At 36.9% G+C, this 17,655-nt stretch overlaps 1 protein-coding gene across 20 annotated transcripts in view; it reads right to left on the reverse strand.

Moving 5' to 3' along the window:
• Nemp2 (nuclear envelope integral membrane protein 2) overlaps positions 1-17,655 on the reverse strand; it is a 121,056-nt gene that overhangs the window by 94,725 nt on the left and 8,676 nt on the right. For 18 of the 20 annotated variants that reach the window (XM_078017744.1, XM_078017736.1, XM_078017749.1 and 15 more), the window contains exon 2: positions 8,073-8,108. The gene's annotated coding sequence lies outside the window, so the exon portion shown is untranslated. Of the gene's footprint in view, positions 1-8,072; positions 8,109-11,344; positions 11,477-17,655 lie in introns of those variants that run through there. The other 2 variants (XM_078017746.1, XM_078017739.1) reach the window with 2 other exon arrangements.

Consider the following 17,655-nt stretch of genomic DNA (forward strand, 5'->3'; position numbering starts at 1 on the left):
TTTGGTAAGTTTGAACAGTTGCTTAAAATTAACCAGACTAGCTGTGCTCCCTCTTTTGGCTTCCTGTCTTGCCTGATTACCTTTTACTCTTGCTAGTGCTCCTGCCATTATGATACCCTCTTCCAAGATGATGTAGCTAGGGGCCCTCACCAGAATTGGTGCTGTGCTCTTTGGATTTTCAGCCTCTAAAACTGTGAGTTAAATAAACTTCTTTTCTTTTTAAATACCCAGCCTATGGTATTTTGTTATGGTAACAGAAAACATACTAATATAGATGGTTAAAAGGTACTTGGCATCAGGAACATAAACTGACCTTGGTTTTAAATGTTCAAGAAATGACAAAATGAAAAGAAAAAAAATAAGTGTAATATTCATGTCTAATTACCATGCAGTATAATAATTCAGTATGTAATAAAATATGTTAAAACTTAACTGGTCAAAACCATTTAAATTCTCTGTTGAGTTGATTGGAACAATATACTCTTACATAATAAATAATGAGCTGCATAAATTGTGGCTCACATAACATGGTGCTCTTAACACAACCCCACAATATCAGCGGAAATGATCACTGCAGTGTATCCTCTTCAATAGAAGGAAACTATTTTTGGATACCTCTTGCTTCCCCTTAGAGCTCACAGATACAGAATCCATGTGCTGAGTTCTTGACCCTAAACCCTAAGACTAGTTTTTGATAAAAATTTCTTGTTAGTCAGGTGTGGTGGTCCATACTTATAATCTCAGCTATTTAGAAGGCTGAATGAAAGGACCTCAAGTTTGAGGCCAACCTGAGAAATTTAGCTAGACCCTCTTGCCAAATAAAAAATAAAAAGAGCTGGAGGTGTTGATCAGTGGTAGAATGTTTGCCTAGCATGAGGAGCATCTGGGTTTAATCCCCAGTACCTCAAAAGAAAAAGCAAAATCTTACTGATAATCTTAATGGTATACTATAACTATATTTTGTTATATGTGTTCCTAAAATATTGAATTTTTAATTTTCCTAACATGTTGAAATTATTGCATTTATGGACACTTCTATTCCTACCTTAGGTAACCCACTACTCCTCAGTTTTAATTAAAGTCCATTACCCAAGAGTCTTCCCAAGGCCTTTATGTCAGTCATCTGAAGTCAGGCTCTATTTGGAGCCTGAGTAATCTTCCCCCAGCCCCCCACCCCCGAGAAAAATTCCTGAGAAAGTATCTTCTGTTTGGAAATGGTTCAGGACAATCCAGATGGAAGAACAAAAGATGAATTTTATATTCTTCATTTCCCTCTCTAGTCCATGGTTTTAAGGACATTAGAATTTCCTTCAACCTCCATGCTACCATATCCCACTCCCTTCCCTACCTCAAATTAAATCAGATTTTCTATCAGAGAGTTTGGGAAGATTCACTGAACTAAATAAGCAGTTCACCTGCACAGACTTTCCATTTGACCCCTATTTTATTTCTGGGTGTCATTTTCATTTCTCATGTGGACCCTATTTATACACTCTACATCCTCACATGTTTCTCTGGGGAAATTTACTCAGAATAAACCCACAAACGCAAATTTCCTCAAAAATAACTTAATAAGAAACAAGTCTTGACATTTCCTTTGGGTTACAGCCTCATTTTTCTCAGGACACCCATGTGAGAACTGAAATGACTTTTTGGTTGCAGTAAAGTCTTCTTTATTCCCCTCTCCTTGATCATTGCTATTAAGTATTTAGCCTATGTTTTTATGGTTCAATCTTGAAAATGGCTTTTAGAGTTTCGTGATTATTTCCTTAATTGTTTCCATTTTTCATCTTTTACATGACATTAGCTACTGCCCATTCTTTAAACTGCCCAAAAACTAGGACCTGACTTGTATTACCAAATAGTAAAATGGAAACTTCCTCTCCTAGGATTCTTAACTGGTCACAGGAGAAACCCTGAGGATAGTCTCACCACAGAGCCAGCTCAGAAGCCCAAGACCTGAGCAAGTTCTCTACTTTGTTTACAACTTATCAGTGTGAAATCTCATCAAGGCTTAGTAAAAATCATCCTGCCTTTTGATTGTTTTGCTTCATTGTTTAGCATAAGACAAGTTACAAATCAAGTCTCCTCTCCCTTTGCTTTCAGTTCTTCCTTTATGCCAAGTGTTCCAAGCAGCTCCTCAGCTCTTATCCTCTGTTTCTAGTGGTTCCTGGACTCTCCAGGCCAGGATGAACAATATATCTCTATGAGGGAGATATTGACATCAATCAGTGATCAATGGTACTTGATGAAAATCACCCAAAGACCTGACAAAGTATAGCATTGTTTGTCAGTGTATCCCAATTCTTCCTGTTTTCCTATCCCTTCTCTCCTCCCTTCTACCAGTCATTAGTAGTTAGGAATAGATTATATCATTTTGGGGAAAAGGAGATAATTCCTAATTATCTAACTTCACCTTACTGTGTTACTGGGTTACAGTTTCACCTGAAATGGAGGAAGATCCTTTGTTCTTCTAAAGTTCTTTTTTCCCCTGTAAATTCTTGCCTGAAATATTAGAGTTGGGGGAATGAAAGTAAACCAAGAATAATTTTTTTTTCTATCATAAGTAGTAAATCTAGTTTTCAAGTCAAAGAGGGGAACTATTAAGACTCACAGCAACCCATTTATTACTTGGCTTTAAAAATCACGAGATGTTTTTTTGAAAGATTTTTTAAAACATTATAGTTTGCTTTTCATATTGTGTTTGCCATACACAAATAATGCAAGAATGAATCAAACCTGGGGTGTGTGCAGGGTCAGTTCCAGAAAACAGGGGACATGTAGTGTTTTTATTCTGCCATCTAAGGGAGAGATTCATGGGGTAGCCAAGGGCAGTAATTATTGATCCCTAGCCTTTACATAAAGCTAAAAGCAAAGTGCTAGAAGTTGAGAGTGGGAGATGAATACAGTCCACTGGGGAAAATGGCAAGCTACCAGGCAACAACAAGTTAGAAAACAGTCACCAACACCATTCAGTTAACTCTACCATGCTGTGTTTTCCTTGGCTGGGACTTTTTTTTTTTTTTTTTTTTTTTTAACCTGGATGGCCAGTCTTCATTGGCTTTTGGGTCTCAGCTTCTTAAAGGTACCACTTAGCATCCGGCAGTATATTGGTGAATTTAATCATCATCAAATCAGTAATTCTTTTTCAAGAATGCCGACCAAATCCTAATATGCCAATTCTTCTGGGAACTAAATTGTTGGTAGGATTTGATAAATGTCTTTTCCTTTTAGAAGTTTGTTAAGGTACTTTTTCTGGAGTTGACACCTTTCCTGACTTCCTGCAGCTTATTTTACATAACACCCATGGCATATGTATGATAGAAATTCATGCAAAAATGTACTGCATCCTACAAGCATAAGGATAGAATGGTAAGAAGCTATTATATTTACCCACCACAATTGACTGTTTGCTTTTCATATGGGTAGCAATTAGGGAAAATACTTGGGAGAGAGGAAAAGAGAGAAAAAAGAGCTTCTTCTGTAACATCCAGTCTTTTCTGGGGGTGGGGGGAAAAGAATACCCACACCTGTGTTTAGTGGGCAATGTTTCCAACCTTATTATAAATAATGGAGAGGACATGAAGTCCTAAAAGAACTTTCACAAGTCATTCATTTTGACACTACAGCCCTGTCCACCAAAGCTATTTCAAGAGAAATACTCAGGGGAACTTCCTGAACTGATAAAGTTCATCTACAAAAACCGCAAACTAACATCATACACAATGGTCAAAGACTGGATTTTCCTCCTTATCAAGAAAAAAAAAACAGAGAGGTCACTTCTTGCCTCTTCTAGTCAATACTGTACTGGAGATCTGGATACTCAGGCAATAGAAAAAATAAAAGCATCCACACTAGTGAGGAAAAAAATAAAACTGTCTTTATTTGTAGCTTATATTGTCTTTTATATAGAGAAAACACTAAATAATCTATTTAAAAAACTACTGGGAACAACTAAATTTAGAAAGTTTGCAGGACACAAGAGCAATATACAAATATCAATATATATATATTTATACTTTAGCAATGAACAATGTGAAAATAAAAGGTAAAAACTTTCATTTAAAATAGCATCAAAAAGGGGTTTGGGGATTTAGCTCACTGGCAGAGCACTTGCCTAGCATGTGGAAGGCCCTGAGTTCGGTCCTCAGCCCTGGGAGAAAAATAATAGCATCAAAAAGAATAAAATAGTAATAAATTTAACAAAATAAATGCTTCCATTCATACACGGAGACTACAAAACACCATTGAAAAAGATAAAGATCAAAATAAATGAAAACAGGGATACAAGTTTAGCTCAACATACGAAAATTAGTAAATATAATTCATCACATCAATAGACTTAAAAGAATCATATGATTATAACAATTGATGCAGAGAAAGCATTTGACAAAATATAGCACCCTTTCATGTTCAAACTACTAGAAAAACTAGGTACAGTAGGAACATACCTTAACATTGTAAAAGTTATTTATGCTAAACCCAAGGCCAACATCATTCTACATGGAGAAAAATTGGAAGCATTCCCTCTAAAAACTGGAACAAGACAGGGATGCCTTCTTTCACCACTTCTATTCAACATACCCCTTGAAACTCTAGCCAGAGTAATTAGACAAAAGAAATTAAAAGGATACAAATAGGAAAAGAAGAATTCAAACTATCATTATTTGCTGATGATATGATTCTATACTTAGAGGATCTAAAAAGTTCCCCTAGAAAACTTCCAGAATTAAAAAATGAATTCAGCAAAGTAGCAGGATATAAAACCAATACCCATAAATCAAATGAATTTCTATACATCAGTGATAAATCCTCTGAAAGAGAAATTAGGAAAACTACCTCATTCACAATAGCCTCAAACAAACAAACAAACAAACAAATGGAATCAATTTAACAAAAGAAGTGAAAGACCTCTATGATGAAAACTACAGAACACTAAAGAAAGAAATTGAACAAGCAATCCCTCTCCTCTGTCTATTCCCAAAGAACTTAAAAAGAGCATACTATAGGGATACAGCCATATCAATGTTTATAGCAGCATAATTCACAATAGCTAAACTGTGGAACCAACCTAGATGCCCTTCAATAGATGAATGGATAAAAAAATGTGGCATATATACACAATGGAATATTACTCAACAATAAAAGAGAATAAAATCATGGCATTTTCAGGTAAATGGATACGAGTTAGAGAAGATAATGCTAAGTGAAGATAGCCAATCCCAAAAAACCAAATGTCGAATGTTTTCTTTGATATAAGTAAGCTGATTCATAATGGGATAGGGAGGGAGAGGATGGGAGGAATAGATGAACTCTAGATAGGGCAGAGGGGTTGGAGGGGAAGAAAGGGGGCATGGGGTAATTAATGATGGTTGAATGTGATGATCATTATTATCCAAAGTACATGTATGAGGACACAAATTGGCGTGAATATACTATGTATACAATCAGAGATATGAAAAATTGAGCTCTATATATGTAATAAGAATTGTAATACATTTTGCTATTATATATAAATAAATAATAAATAAATAAAAAGGAAAGAAATTGAAGAAGACCTTAGAAGATGGAAATATCTCCCATGTTCTTGGATAGGCAAAATTAATACTCCCCAAATGGTCATACTACCCAAAGTGCTATACAGATTCAATGTGATTCCAATTAAAATCCCAAAGTCATTCCTTATAGAAACAGAAAAAGCTATCATAAATTTATTTGGAAGAATAAGAGACCCAGAATAGTCAAAGTAATCCTTAACAAGAAGAGAGAAGCAGGAGGCATCACAATACCAGGCCTTAAACTATACTACAAAACTATAGTAACAAAAACAGCATGGTATTAGCACTAAAATAGACATTAGACCAATGGTACAGGATAGAAGACAGAGAAAAACCCACATAAATACAGTTATCTCATACTGGACAAAAGAGCCAAAAACATACATTGGAGAAAAGATAGTCTATTCAACAAATGGTACTGGGAAAACTGGAAAGCCATGCATATCCCTATCTCTCACCATGCACAAAACTCAACTCAAAGTGGATCAAGGACCTCAGAATTAGACCAGAGACCCTGCGTCTAATGGAGGAAAAGGTAGGCCCAAATCTATCACATTGGATTAGGTCCCAACTTCCTTAACAAGATTCCTAAACAAAAAATAAAATCAAGAATTAATAAATTAGATGAATTCAAACTAAAAAGCTTCTTCTCAGCAAAAGAAAAAATGAGGTGAAGAGAGAATCTACATTTTGGGAGCAAATTTTTGCCATGTGCATGTCAGATAGAATCTCCAGGATATTTAAAGAACTCAAAAACTTAGCACCATAAAAACAAACAACCCAATCAATAAATGGGCTAAGGAGCTGAACAGACACTTCTCAGAATCGATCAACAAATATATGAAAAAATATTCAACATCTCTAGTAATTAGATAAATGCAAATCTCACACCAGTTAGAATGGCAATTATCAAGAATACAAACAACAATAAGTGTTGGTGAGGATGTGGGGGAAATGGCACACTTATACCTTGCTGGTGGGACTACAAATTGGTACAACCACTCTGGAAAGCAGTATAAAGATTCCTCAGAAAACTTGAAATGGAACCACCACTTGACCCAGCTACTTCACTCTTCAGTCTATACTCAGAGGACTTAAAACAGCATACTATAGTAACACAGCCACATCAGTGTAATAGCTCAATTCATAATAGCTAAACTGTGGAAGCAACCTAGATGCCCTTTGAAAGATTAATGAATAAAGAAACTGTGGTAAATATACACAATGGAATATTACTCAGCATTAAAAGAAAATAAAATTATGGCATTTGCAGGTAAATGGATGGAGATGGAGAATATTATGCTAAGTGAAGTAAGCCAATTCCCCAAAACTAAAGGCCGAATGTTCTGATAAGTGGATGCTGATCTATGATGGCAGGCAAGCCATGGGAAAAATGGAGGAACTTTGGGTAAAGGGGAGAGAGAGGCAGGGAGAGGAGGGTTTATGGGGGCAGGAAAGACAGTGGAATGAAATGGACATTATTACCCTAGGTACTTGTATGACTGCATATATGGTACAATGCTACATCGTGTACAACCAGAGAAATGAAAAGTTGTGCTGCAATTGTGTACAATGAATCAAAATACATTCTGCTGTCATATATACCTAAGTAAAATAATTAATTAATTTTAAAAATAAAAATAAATGAAATGACACCCCATGTTTGTGGACTGGGAGATTTAAAATTGTTAAGATAGGAGTACTCTCCAGATCTATAGATGCAAATGCAATACGATGCAATTCCAGCTTGATTTTTTATTAAAGTCACACTCCCCCCCCCATTTTTAACAATTTATTATTTTTTTGAGAGAGAAAGAGAGAGGGGGGGGGGAGAGAGAGAGAGAGAGAGAGAGAGAGAGAGAGAGAGAGAGAGAGAGAGAGAGAGAGAACTTTTTAATATTTATTTTTTAGTTTTTGGTGGACACATCTTTATTTTTATGTGGTGCTGAGGTTCGAACCCAGCGCTTCGCGCATGCTACAGGAGAGCACTATGCTTGAGCCACGTCCCTAGCCCCTCCAGCTTGATTTTTAAATAGGAATTTCAAAACTTTCTGCAAAGCTGCAATAATCGAGGCAATGTGGTAGTGGCATATGTAACAACATTTAGATCAATGGAATAGAATTGAGAATCCAGATACAAACCCCCATATTTGTGGCCAACTGATTTTCTACAAGGGAGCCAGTCGAGACAGTTCAAGGAGAAAGAGTGGTCTTAGCAAAGAGTTGCTGAGACAACTAGATATTTACATGTAAAAGCAAGAAGCTTGATCCTGTTTATGTATCTTATATAGTAATTACACAAATCAAAGATCTAAATATAAGAGCTAAAATTATAAACCTCTTGGAAGAAAACGTTAGAGCAAATTTTTGTGGCCTTGGATTGGGTAATCATATAACACCAAAATGCAGGCAACAACAAAAATTGGATGCCAGTAACATTAAAAAATTTTTGTGCTTCATTTCAAGAAAGTGAAAAGACAGAGCAAGGGTGAAGCTTAGAGACATAGGGCTTACCTTGTATGCACAAGACCCTGGGTTCAATCCTCAGCACTGAAATGAAAAAGAAAATATTAAAAAAGTGAAAAAGACAAACTACAGAATGGATAAAATATTTGTAAATCAAGCATCCCTAAAAAGGAACTGCATGAGAATATGTAAAGAATTCCTAATAATTCAAATATGTGAAAGAGAAATGACTCAGATAAAAAATGGGCAAAAAACTTGAACAGACATTTCTTGCAAAATGATACAAATGGATAATAATCACATGAAAAGATCCTCAGCATCATTAGTCATTAGAAAAACGCAAACCAAAACTCTTGAAGTACTATGTCACATCCACTAGAATGGCTATCATCAAAAAGATGGATGATAACAAATGTTGACAAAGATGTGGAGAAATATAAACACTCATTCCTTGTTGGTAAGAATGTACCAACTTGAGAAACAGTATGGCAGTTCCTTGAAAGGCTAAGAATTGAGTTATCATATAGTCTAGTAGTAGTAATTCTAGTTAAACACCCAGAAGAACTGAAAACATGGTTACACACAACACTTGTTCACCAATGTTCACAGCAATATAATTCATGGTAATTAAAATGTGGAAACAATCCAAACGCTCACCAATTGATGAATAAACAAACACAGTGTGATATATCTATACAATAGGATATAATTCACTCATAAATGTTCTGAAATTAATGCTGATAGTCGTACAACTTTGTGAGGAAGCTAAAATCATTAAGTTGCACACTTTGAAAGGGTGAACTTCTTTGTGAATTATATCTCAATAAGTCATTATTTTAAAAAGTAAAAAAGAAGGAAGAAAAGAAAAAGTAACAGAGCCAACAGAAACTTATCTAGGATGGTTTAGGACACAATTGCCATAACTGGTTGTTTTAATGCTATCAGGTATGCATAAATATGCAAATATTTATTTCTCATAGTTCCAGAACTATGAGAACTTTGAATCTTTTTGTGCCTTGATCTTGGACTTCTCAGTCGAAGTGTTTGGGGACCCACTTCCTAGTTGACACATTGCAGTCTTCTCTCTGTGTCCTTACACAGTGGAAATGGGTAAGAGAGCTCCTGGGGCCTCCTTTATAAGGGACTAATCCCATTCATAAAGGCTTTGCCCTCATGAGTTAATCATTTCCCAAAGACTTCACCACATTGTGGGTTTAGGATTTAACATATGCATCTAGGGGTGGGCATATGCAACCCATGATAATGACATATCAAACTGATGATGGGTTCTCTTTAGTGCCAGGTTAACATCTTGGAAATATTCATTTTAAAGTTAAAATGAATAATAAATGGAATAAAACACATATAAAATTAAGTGAACCCTGAGGAATGCCCTTTTATATTGCCATATTAATAGTGTCAAAAAAAGAAAGAAAGAAAAAAGAAAGAAAAGCTGTACCCGTAGGTGTATAATGATTTTGGGTAGTTAGGCAGCAACCCTCCTTTTGAATTGCTCACAATGCTTTACAGCATTTACTTCAGCGATTGTCACAACACCCTTGTGGGTGGCAGGCACTGTGCTAACAGTGAAGTACAACTGCAGGTCAGACAACTAAGGGACACACAGTTATCACATGAGCCATGGAGAGCCCAGGTAGGCGTGAAACCCAGATGGTCCATCTAATAATGCCTCATCCACATCTGACCAAAATGGCTTCTTCTTGTACTGATAAACTCCCTAACAAATAATAGTTTTGAGTTTCCATTATTCTGGATTTTCCCAAGTGTGTCTGCCATATCTTAAACAGATGGTCAGTATCACACAATACGACTGTTTTTGATGGTAATAGGAATCACATGGCTTAACACTTCCTGAGAAAAACTGGATTAGATATTGAAAACTGAACCCCAGCTTTTGAAAAAGTTTTGATTTCCTGTTTCATTTCCAGAAAAGCACAGAAATACTGAAAGCCTATAAAAAGAATTTTGAAATAAATTAGTGTCTACATTTATTATGTCATACAGTTAGAGAATTTTAAAAGAAAGTATAAGACAAAAAAAAAAATACAACACTATACTATTTCCTTCAGAGATCAAAAATCAGCCAAGAGCACTAGACAGCTTCGTCTATACAATATGTGGGGCCTCAGTTCCTTCAATGTAAAATGAATGTTTGGACTAACCAATCTTGTAGACCCCATATATTATCTGCTTAATCTGGTGATTATGATATTTTCCCTGCTCCAGTTGGACAAGGACAAGCATTGCAGGGACAGTACTCATTTGTTTCATTTTAACCAGTATATTCCCCCTACTTAGCACAGTGCCTGGCACATAGCATGTGCTCAGAAATATTTTTCTGAATAAATGAATGTCATAATATTTTGTTTTATACGATTTTTTTCTTTGGCACACTCACAACTCAAGTTAAATTTATCATAACAATCCCTCTCAGAAACATATTTGTTGGATTGGTAATGTGTATTTTTCCAGATTTTTAAATTCCTAATTTATTGACGGACCCTTCACATTAAGATATTATGCTGGAAAGATTTCCAAACATCTCTGGTGAGGTAATTCTACACATGTTCACAGGTTTCTTAGCTAAATTTTAAATGTCTATTTATATCTGCTATACTTTTAGCATTTAACAAATAATAACAATATTACATCAACTCTTACTTCATTGTTTATCCTCTCGAAGTTTTTTTTTTTTTCTTTTTCTTTTCTTTTCTTTTTTTTTTTTCTTTTTGACATCTTTCCTGATGCTATTACTCTCATCTCATCTTACTAGTGCATTTTTTTTTCTAGCATCAAGATTCCTCGGGAAGACAGAGGAGATGACCTATTTGTCCTTGATTTTTGCTTCCAAGACGCACCACCAAATAGGAACTTCTTAGAGAATGCATACGCTTTAGGGGCATCTGTCTCTGCCTTTAACTTTACAAAAATAAAATAATAAAGTTATGTGTTTCCTTCACACATTTAAAAGCCAGAAATAGATTTAGACGTACATGTTTCAATTTGTGTGCCAAGCTAATAAGCAGAGCGCAACAGACTGCGGGAGCAGGGCCGTGCCGCCCCCGCCCGCGCCGCGCTCTTCCTCCGCCGCCTCCCAGAGCCTCCCGGCAGCCAGCAGCCCTCAAGAGCCCCACCAGCTGCTCTCCTGGCAGCTGCGCAGTTGCCTCTGGGTCCTTGGTGCCGCCTCGTGTTCCTGATCATAGAACCGCAATGTTTTAGAGCTGAGTGATTCTGGATTGCCTCCTTGTACTCCGAATTTCTGCAGATTGTTTACCAGTTTTAGACTCTTAATGCTTTACCTTCAAGAACGGCATGGAGAGGACATTGGGACCAGCTGTCAGTCTGATCTGCTGGGGTATCTGTTCAGAGTCCTCCTCTAGAAGCAGAGGTCAATGAGAAAGATTCCAGGTGCCCAGAGATAAAATAAGCCTGAGGGAGAACACCCGATATGGCTTAGTCTTCCTTCAAGGAAAAAAATCTCCGAAACCGCTTCCTACCCTAGTCTTAAATTCCCTTCTCTTATGTGCAAGGAAAGTTCTTTCCTAAAACAGTGACTCCACAAGGTTTCTGACCACATGACACAGTCATAATCCTTTCATCGAGTGTATATATCCAAGAATCTGAACTATATTTAAGAACCAGAAGTAATCAGATAATAATATCCAAATAATGGAAGCTGTTTTTAGTCCAGAATGGTACACACATGGTTGTTGGCTGTACTTCTGACCCTGCTATCTCCTCAAAAAACAATTCACCAAATACCTATAGGGTAGCCGCTATTCCCTTTGTTAAACGTTAAAGTTGAAGGACAAGTGAAGTCTTGAAAGCCATGAAGACAGCCCCTGCTTCCTAGAAGCTTTCAACCTCTTGGGGAAGCTACCCTAAAATAATTCAACCATCTTATGTTACTCTCCATATAAACTCAGAGTTGACTAAGAAATGATAATATTATTTATTTAATGTTTCAGGAAGCCAAGCATGAGCATCAGCTACAAACATTTCAAGAATTTTTAAGACATAATGGGCTTGCATTGCATTCTCTTGATGATGTTGGACCAGAGCTTCAGAGTTCTAGATGAGGAGGCAGCAGTGTCTTCTGATGCTTACATATTCAACCAGATGACGTATATTAGAAACTAGCTGACCTATCAAACAACCTAACTTCTTTCTGCTGGTTGTGTGGAATAGGTCTTACAGGATCACATTGACTTTGAAATAGTCATGTTGAATTTTTGATTGAGCTTTCTATGTTGACAATATAGCAAAGTCCTTTTTGATCCAAGAAACAAAACTTAGACAATGTCAGAGACCAGTTATATTATCAAGTGGCTTTAAGAGATTTGTGTGTTGAAATATCTATATTAATACTTTACTAATTTTGTATTGATTATATATTAAAGAACATAACCCATGTGTTTTAAAGTTAATTTGGCATTCAGAAAAGGGTTTATAAATATGCTGGACACAGTGGCACATCCCTATAATCCCAACATCTCAGAAGGCTGAGTCAGGAGGGTCTTGAGTTCAAAGCCAGCCTCAGCAAAAGCAAAGTACTAAACAATGCAGTGAGACCATGTCCCTAAATAAAATACAAAATATTTTATTTTGGCTCAATGGTTGAGTGCCCCTGGGCTGACGCACTGAAGATACCCCCCCTAAAAAAAAGAACAGGGTATATAAATAATCATATATCTATTACATATAAGATTCCAGGTACTACATTTATAATTTCAAACTTAAATTTAATTTGAAAAATTTCTGGTGACAAAACTTATAAAGAATAATATAAATACATATCCACCATTTATATTAAGAAATAATATAATAAAAAACCCAAAAACAAAAAAAATAATATATTATTCATATAATTAAAGGTCTATGTACCCCATCCTGAAAGCATCTATGTCATAGTTAAGAAAATCTTGAACTCTTCTCAAGCATTTATTTAACCACATGTATTTTGTGTTAGCTTTTTGTTGCTGTGACCAAAAATGCCTGACATAAACACCTTACAAGAGAAAAGATTTATTTTGGCTTAACAGTTTTAGTCCATGTTCTGCCAGCTCCATTGCTATGGGCCTGAGGCAAGACAGAAGTCAAGGTAGAAGACTGTGGCAGAAGAATTATGTTCACTTGAAGGCAGCTGGAAAGCAAAGAAGTGAGTCCTTGGGGACATACTCTTGACTCACTCCCTTCAACTAAGCCATATCCTGTATAGTTTCTACCATGTTCCAATAGTCCATTCAAATTATTAATTCAAAAAGTGAATTAAATCACTGGTGAAGGTACAGCCCTCATGATGCAATCATTTCCTAAAAGCCCCACTTCTGCACACTGTGGGTGACCAAGCCTTCAACACATGAGTCTCTGGGGAATACTAAATATTCAAACTATAACTCATTTGTAATGTATTTTTGCTGAGTTATTTAAGAATATTCAATTCTGCTATAGAAAATCAGAGAAATTAACACAGGGAGAAAAATGAAAGTAAGAATCCAAGGAAGTGACATACAAAGACAGGCGAAATTTGTAAAATATGTTAAATGAGAACAAGTTAGTAACCTGTGGGACATGTTAGACATATATAGAGTGGAGCATTTGTATAAGGAACATAATAAGAAAGAAATGGAAAGCGCAAGGAACATCTAATAGTCATGATACACTAAATATACACAAGGCCTGAATCATCAAATTTTCATGACGCACTGAAGATAATTAAGGCAAAGGAAATATTCGCTATTTTCAAGGTCTTAATTTGGCCAGCCATGGGTTCCTCACATGAGGAATGAATCTTCTGCACAGGAATGTAAATAAAACCCATGGTTGCTCATGAGGCTAATTGTTAAGCTCCAGCTATCAGTTAGGTGCACTTGCTACGAGGACTGTAGAGCAAGCGTGTGTTTTGACACGAGCACCTTCTGCCTGTTAGGTTACTTTGCTTAAATCTCAATTCTGGTCCTTGTGAGCATACCCTCAATAAAGTAGGCTGATGTGGGAGGGAGGGAAAGAGGGATGGATGGGGGGATGTGACCATGGATTCACGTAGAGTCATTTTTCTATCCTGCCAATACCAGATCTTCAATGAGTTAACCTACCCCATAGTCTCTGATTGATTTAACTAGCCATGTGATTTATCTTGTTTTGGTCCATGAGCCTTTCTGTTCTATGATCTCTTGAACAACCTGTCTGTTAGTATGCTACAGGCTACCATTGCAGCAGGGTAGCTTCCCACACAACTAGAGTATTTACAAGTTTTAAACTGAATATATCCATAAATATATTCTACAAATTCATCAGCAAGTTGATTTTTTAAATTAAGGTAATATTTGTGATATTTTCCTATGTAGATACATAGATCTACTTTATTCATTTTCATGGCTGTATTCATTTATATTTCACAATTTATTCATGAATTCTATTGCTTTAATAGAGGTTGCTCCCGATATTTTACCAGAGTAATCAACGTTGCTGTGAATATTTTTGTATATATCTCCTTGGGCACAGGCAAGAAAACTTCCTAGAAAATATATCTAGGATTACAGTCTGAGTCAAAGAGTATGTATACCTTTAACTTGACTATTGCCAAATTGCACTCCAAAGTGTTTTCACCGATTTATACTTTTACCAGGAGTATGAGTTCCAGTGTTCTTAATCTTAGCCAACACTTGGATGTCAGTCTTTAAAATTTTTGCTGATGTGATAAATAGAAGCACTTTGCTCACAGAGAAGTAATAATTGTGGCAACTGAAAAAAAATCTATGGCATATCTTTAGTACTTTGATTATGAGGAAAAATGTGCAAATTTATGTCATATTTTTGGACTTTTTCATCTTCTATTTAAGTCCAAATAAGGTTTCCCCTTTCTACTTCCAACACTGTCATCACTAGAGGAAAAACAACTCTGCACACAATTTGTCGTACTTTTTCATAGGGATTAGGGTTTGGAAGAGTACCATGTTGGATGCTTTATGTCACAAAAATATCCTGTGATTATACAGAGGCACCAGAAAAATAATTTAGCTCCATCTATGCAAATCAATCATCACTAAGAACATGTCATAATGATATTGGATCAGTAGCTGAACTACTATTACTCACAGGCTGAAAATGCACTCATTTAAAAAATTCTAGAAAGTTGTTCCCTGCTCCAGAATATCTAGAGACTTATTCCATGCTTAAATTTGACCATTAGAAGTTAATGTGCTAGGGTAAAAAAACTGTTCATATTTAAGAAAACTCCAAGAGAAAACACATTTCTAAAAATACATTTAGTACTGAAAAGTCAGTAGTACATTATTCACCTCATCTTTTTCAAAAGTACAAAAAAGAATGGGACACAGACCTGCTAGTACTAATAGGCTATAAGATGAAGGCCATCCTCAACTTCATCCTTTCCCTTTACTCTGCCACATTTAGGCAGGCAAATCTCTGTTTATAACATCTTGTTTACATCTTTTGGAGCACTAAAAACCCTAACAGTATCCTCAAGGTGTGGCCTAGGGAGTCTGCTGGCTTCAGATTCCTTAAGGTAATTGTTTTAAAAAATGAAGATTCCTGAGTTCCACTGAAGGCTTTCTCAATCAGTAGTCTGAAAGTGAAGCCCTAAAATCTTCATTTTCACCAGATAACCCAGCTTGATGTTTCCTTTGTTTTTTCTAACAATTGAGAAGTACAGCACACAACAAGTATAGAAAAATAAATGTGCAATTCAGTGCATTATTACAAAGTGAACATCCACATAACTATGGCCCAGAATAAGAAGGGAAGCCTTGCTAGCATGTCAGAAGATTCCCTTCCATTCACCTCCCTCTTTCTTAACAATACCTCCTGTCTGATGCTCCCAGCATGCTGCTTCTCACCCCCCCAACCCCCCCACTCCTGCCCCACGGGAGATGAGAACTACAGGGGCTGGGTTTGTGGCTCAGTGGTAGAGTGCTTGCCTCACACGTTAGGCACTGGGTTTGATTCTCAGCACCACATATAAATAAATGAATAAGATAAAGGTCCATTGACAACTAGAAAAACAAATGGGGAAAAAACAAAAAGATGAGAATTACAGCAACAACATAAAGTCCACACTCTTAGCGTGTCAGATGAGGTCCCTGAATAATTTGGTCTTTGCAACCTCATCTTCTGCCCTCGTCACATCTCATTCTCAAGTCATTTTGAACCAGTCAAGTTTCACTTTGTAATTATCTCCTTAATTCACTGCTCATGCTGTTTCACTGCATTTGTGCTTCTGTACTTGCTAAGCAGTGCCTGCACTTCCTGAGTCTTTCTATTAAATCCATCCTTCAAGAGCTGTTCAATTGTGGCTCTCTTGTAAGACCTTATGATATTCACCCTTCTGCCCCACCCAACAAAGAACCGTTACTTTTTTTTTTTTTTTAATGAGTATCATTAATGTGTGCAACTGCTCATTTATGTGCTTATTTCCCTTTCCAGACCAGGAATTAAGGCAGATAATTTTTTTTTTCTTTTGTAATTCTCTTGTGCATGCATACAGGCTTAGTGTGTCTCCCTCAACTAATGCTTAATTGTCGAACTAGTGAAATCTCCAGGTAGAAACGTCTTTGGAAAAGAATCACACTGCAATCCTAACACCTCTAGGAATATTTGGATCAGATCATGTTCTTCCTTGTCAGGAAACAAACTCAAGACATCAGGAGCACACTAGGTGCCTGTAAAAAGAGGTAAAAGCAAGTGAAGGAAGAGGGATGGAACACTGTAGAAGGGGGAGGAAAGAGCTAGCAATGTTGCCCAGAGCTCTGCCAGAGCCCTGCAGGAGGAAGCATGTAGGAGTGCTCCAGGCAGCACCACAGAGCCCTCCCCCTCCATGCCCAGAGGACTCCCAGTTGTCAGATCACTGTGCGGTATAGACAGCATGGACTATTCTAGTTTTTTCATCTTTTCTTGACTGTAATTGTGTTCATTGCCTGCATCTGCTTCTCTGAGTGTCCATTCTTGCCTGAGAAATGCCACCTTATAAGTCAGTAACCTGCCTATTTCTTTGACCCTAGCATCAAAACTCCTACCCATCCATAGTATGTGTGAGTAGGAGTGGAGGGCGACAATGAGCCACACAGAAGGGCCTTGTGTAACTGCCTGGGTGCTCAGAGGATCTGATCATAAGCATCTGGGCAGCTAGCCACAGGAAACTTTGCAGCAGTGTCGACAGTCCTTGACGCAAATGAACTCACTGTTGGGCAGACTGAGAGGCTGGAAGGACAGAAATAGGAGGAAAATCTTAAAATTCATTAAAGTCCCAAAAGATATTATAAAAACTACAATATATAAACAAGTAGTCAATAAATTTAAACCCTTTCTATTGTGAAAGTCTGAAAGATTTGATTCCTGGGACAGGGGGAGGTGGCTTTGGGTCTGGAGATGACCAAGGTTGGGCTGGAGCCAACACTCTTGGGTGGGAGATGTTTGTATTTGTGAAATGAATGCTAAGCCTACAAGCTGCAGTTTTGGAGGAAATAGGCTCCTCTGTTATCCCCTAAAGAAACACAGTGGCTTACAGACAGGCTCCACTTTGGTGCAGCCAAACAGGGCAAGAAACAGAGGCATCAGGAGCTTGCCTAGAGGCCAATTCTGTCATTGGGTA

Source organism: Ictidomys tridecemlineatus, chromosome 7 (genome assembly GCF_052094955.1).
Source record: "Ictidomys tridecemlineatus isolate mIctTri1 chromosome 7, mIctTri1.hap1, whole genome shotgun sequence".
NCBI lineage: Eukaryota > Metazoa > Chordata > Mammalia > Rodentia > Sciuridae > Ictidomys > Ictidomys tridecemlineatus.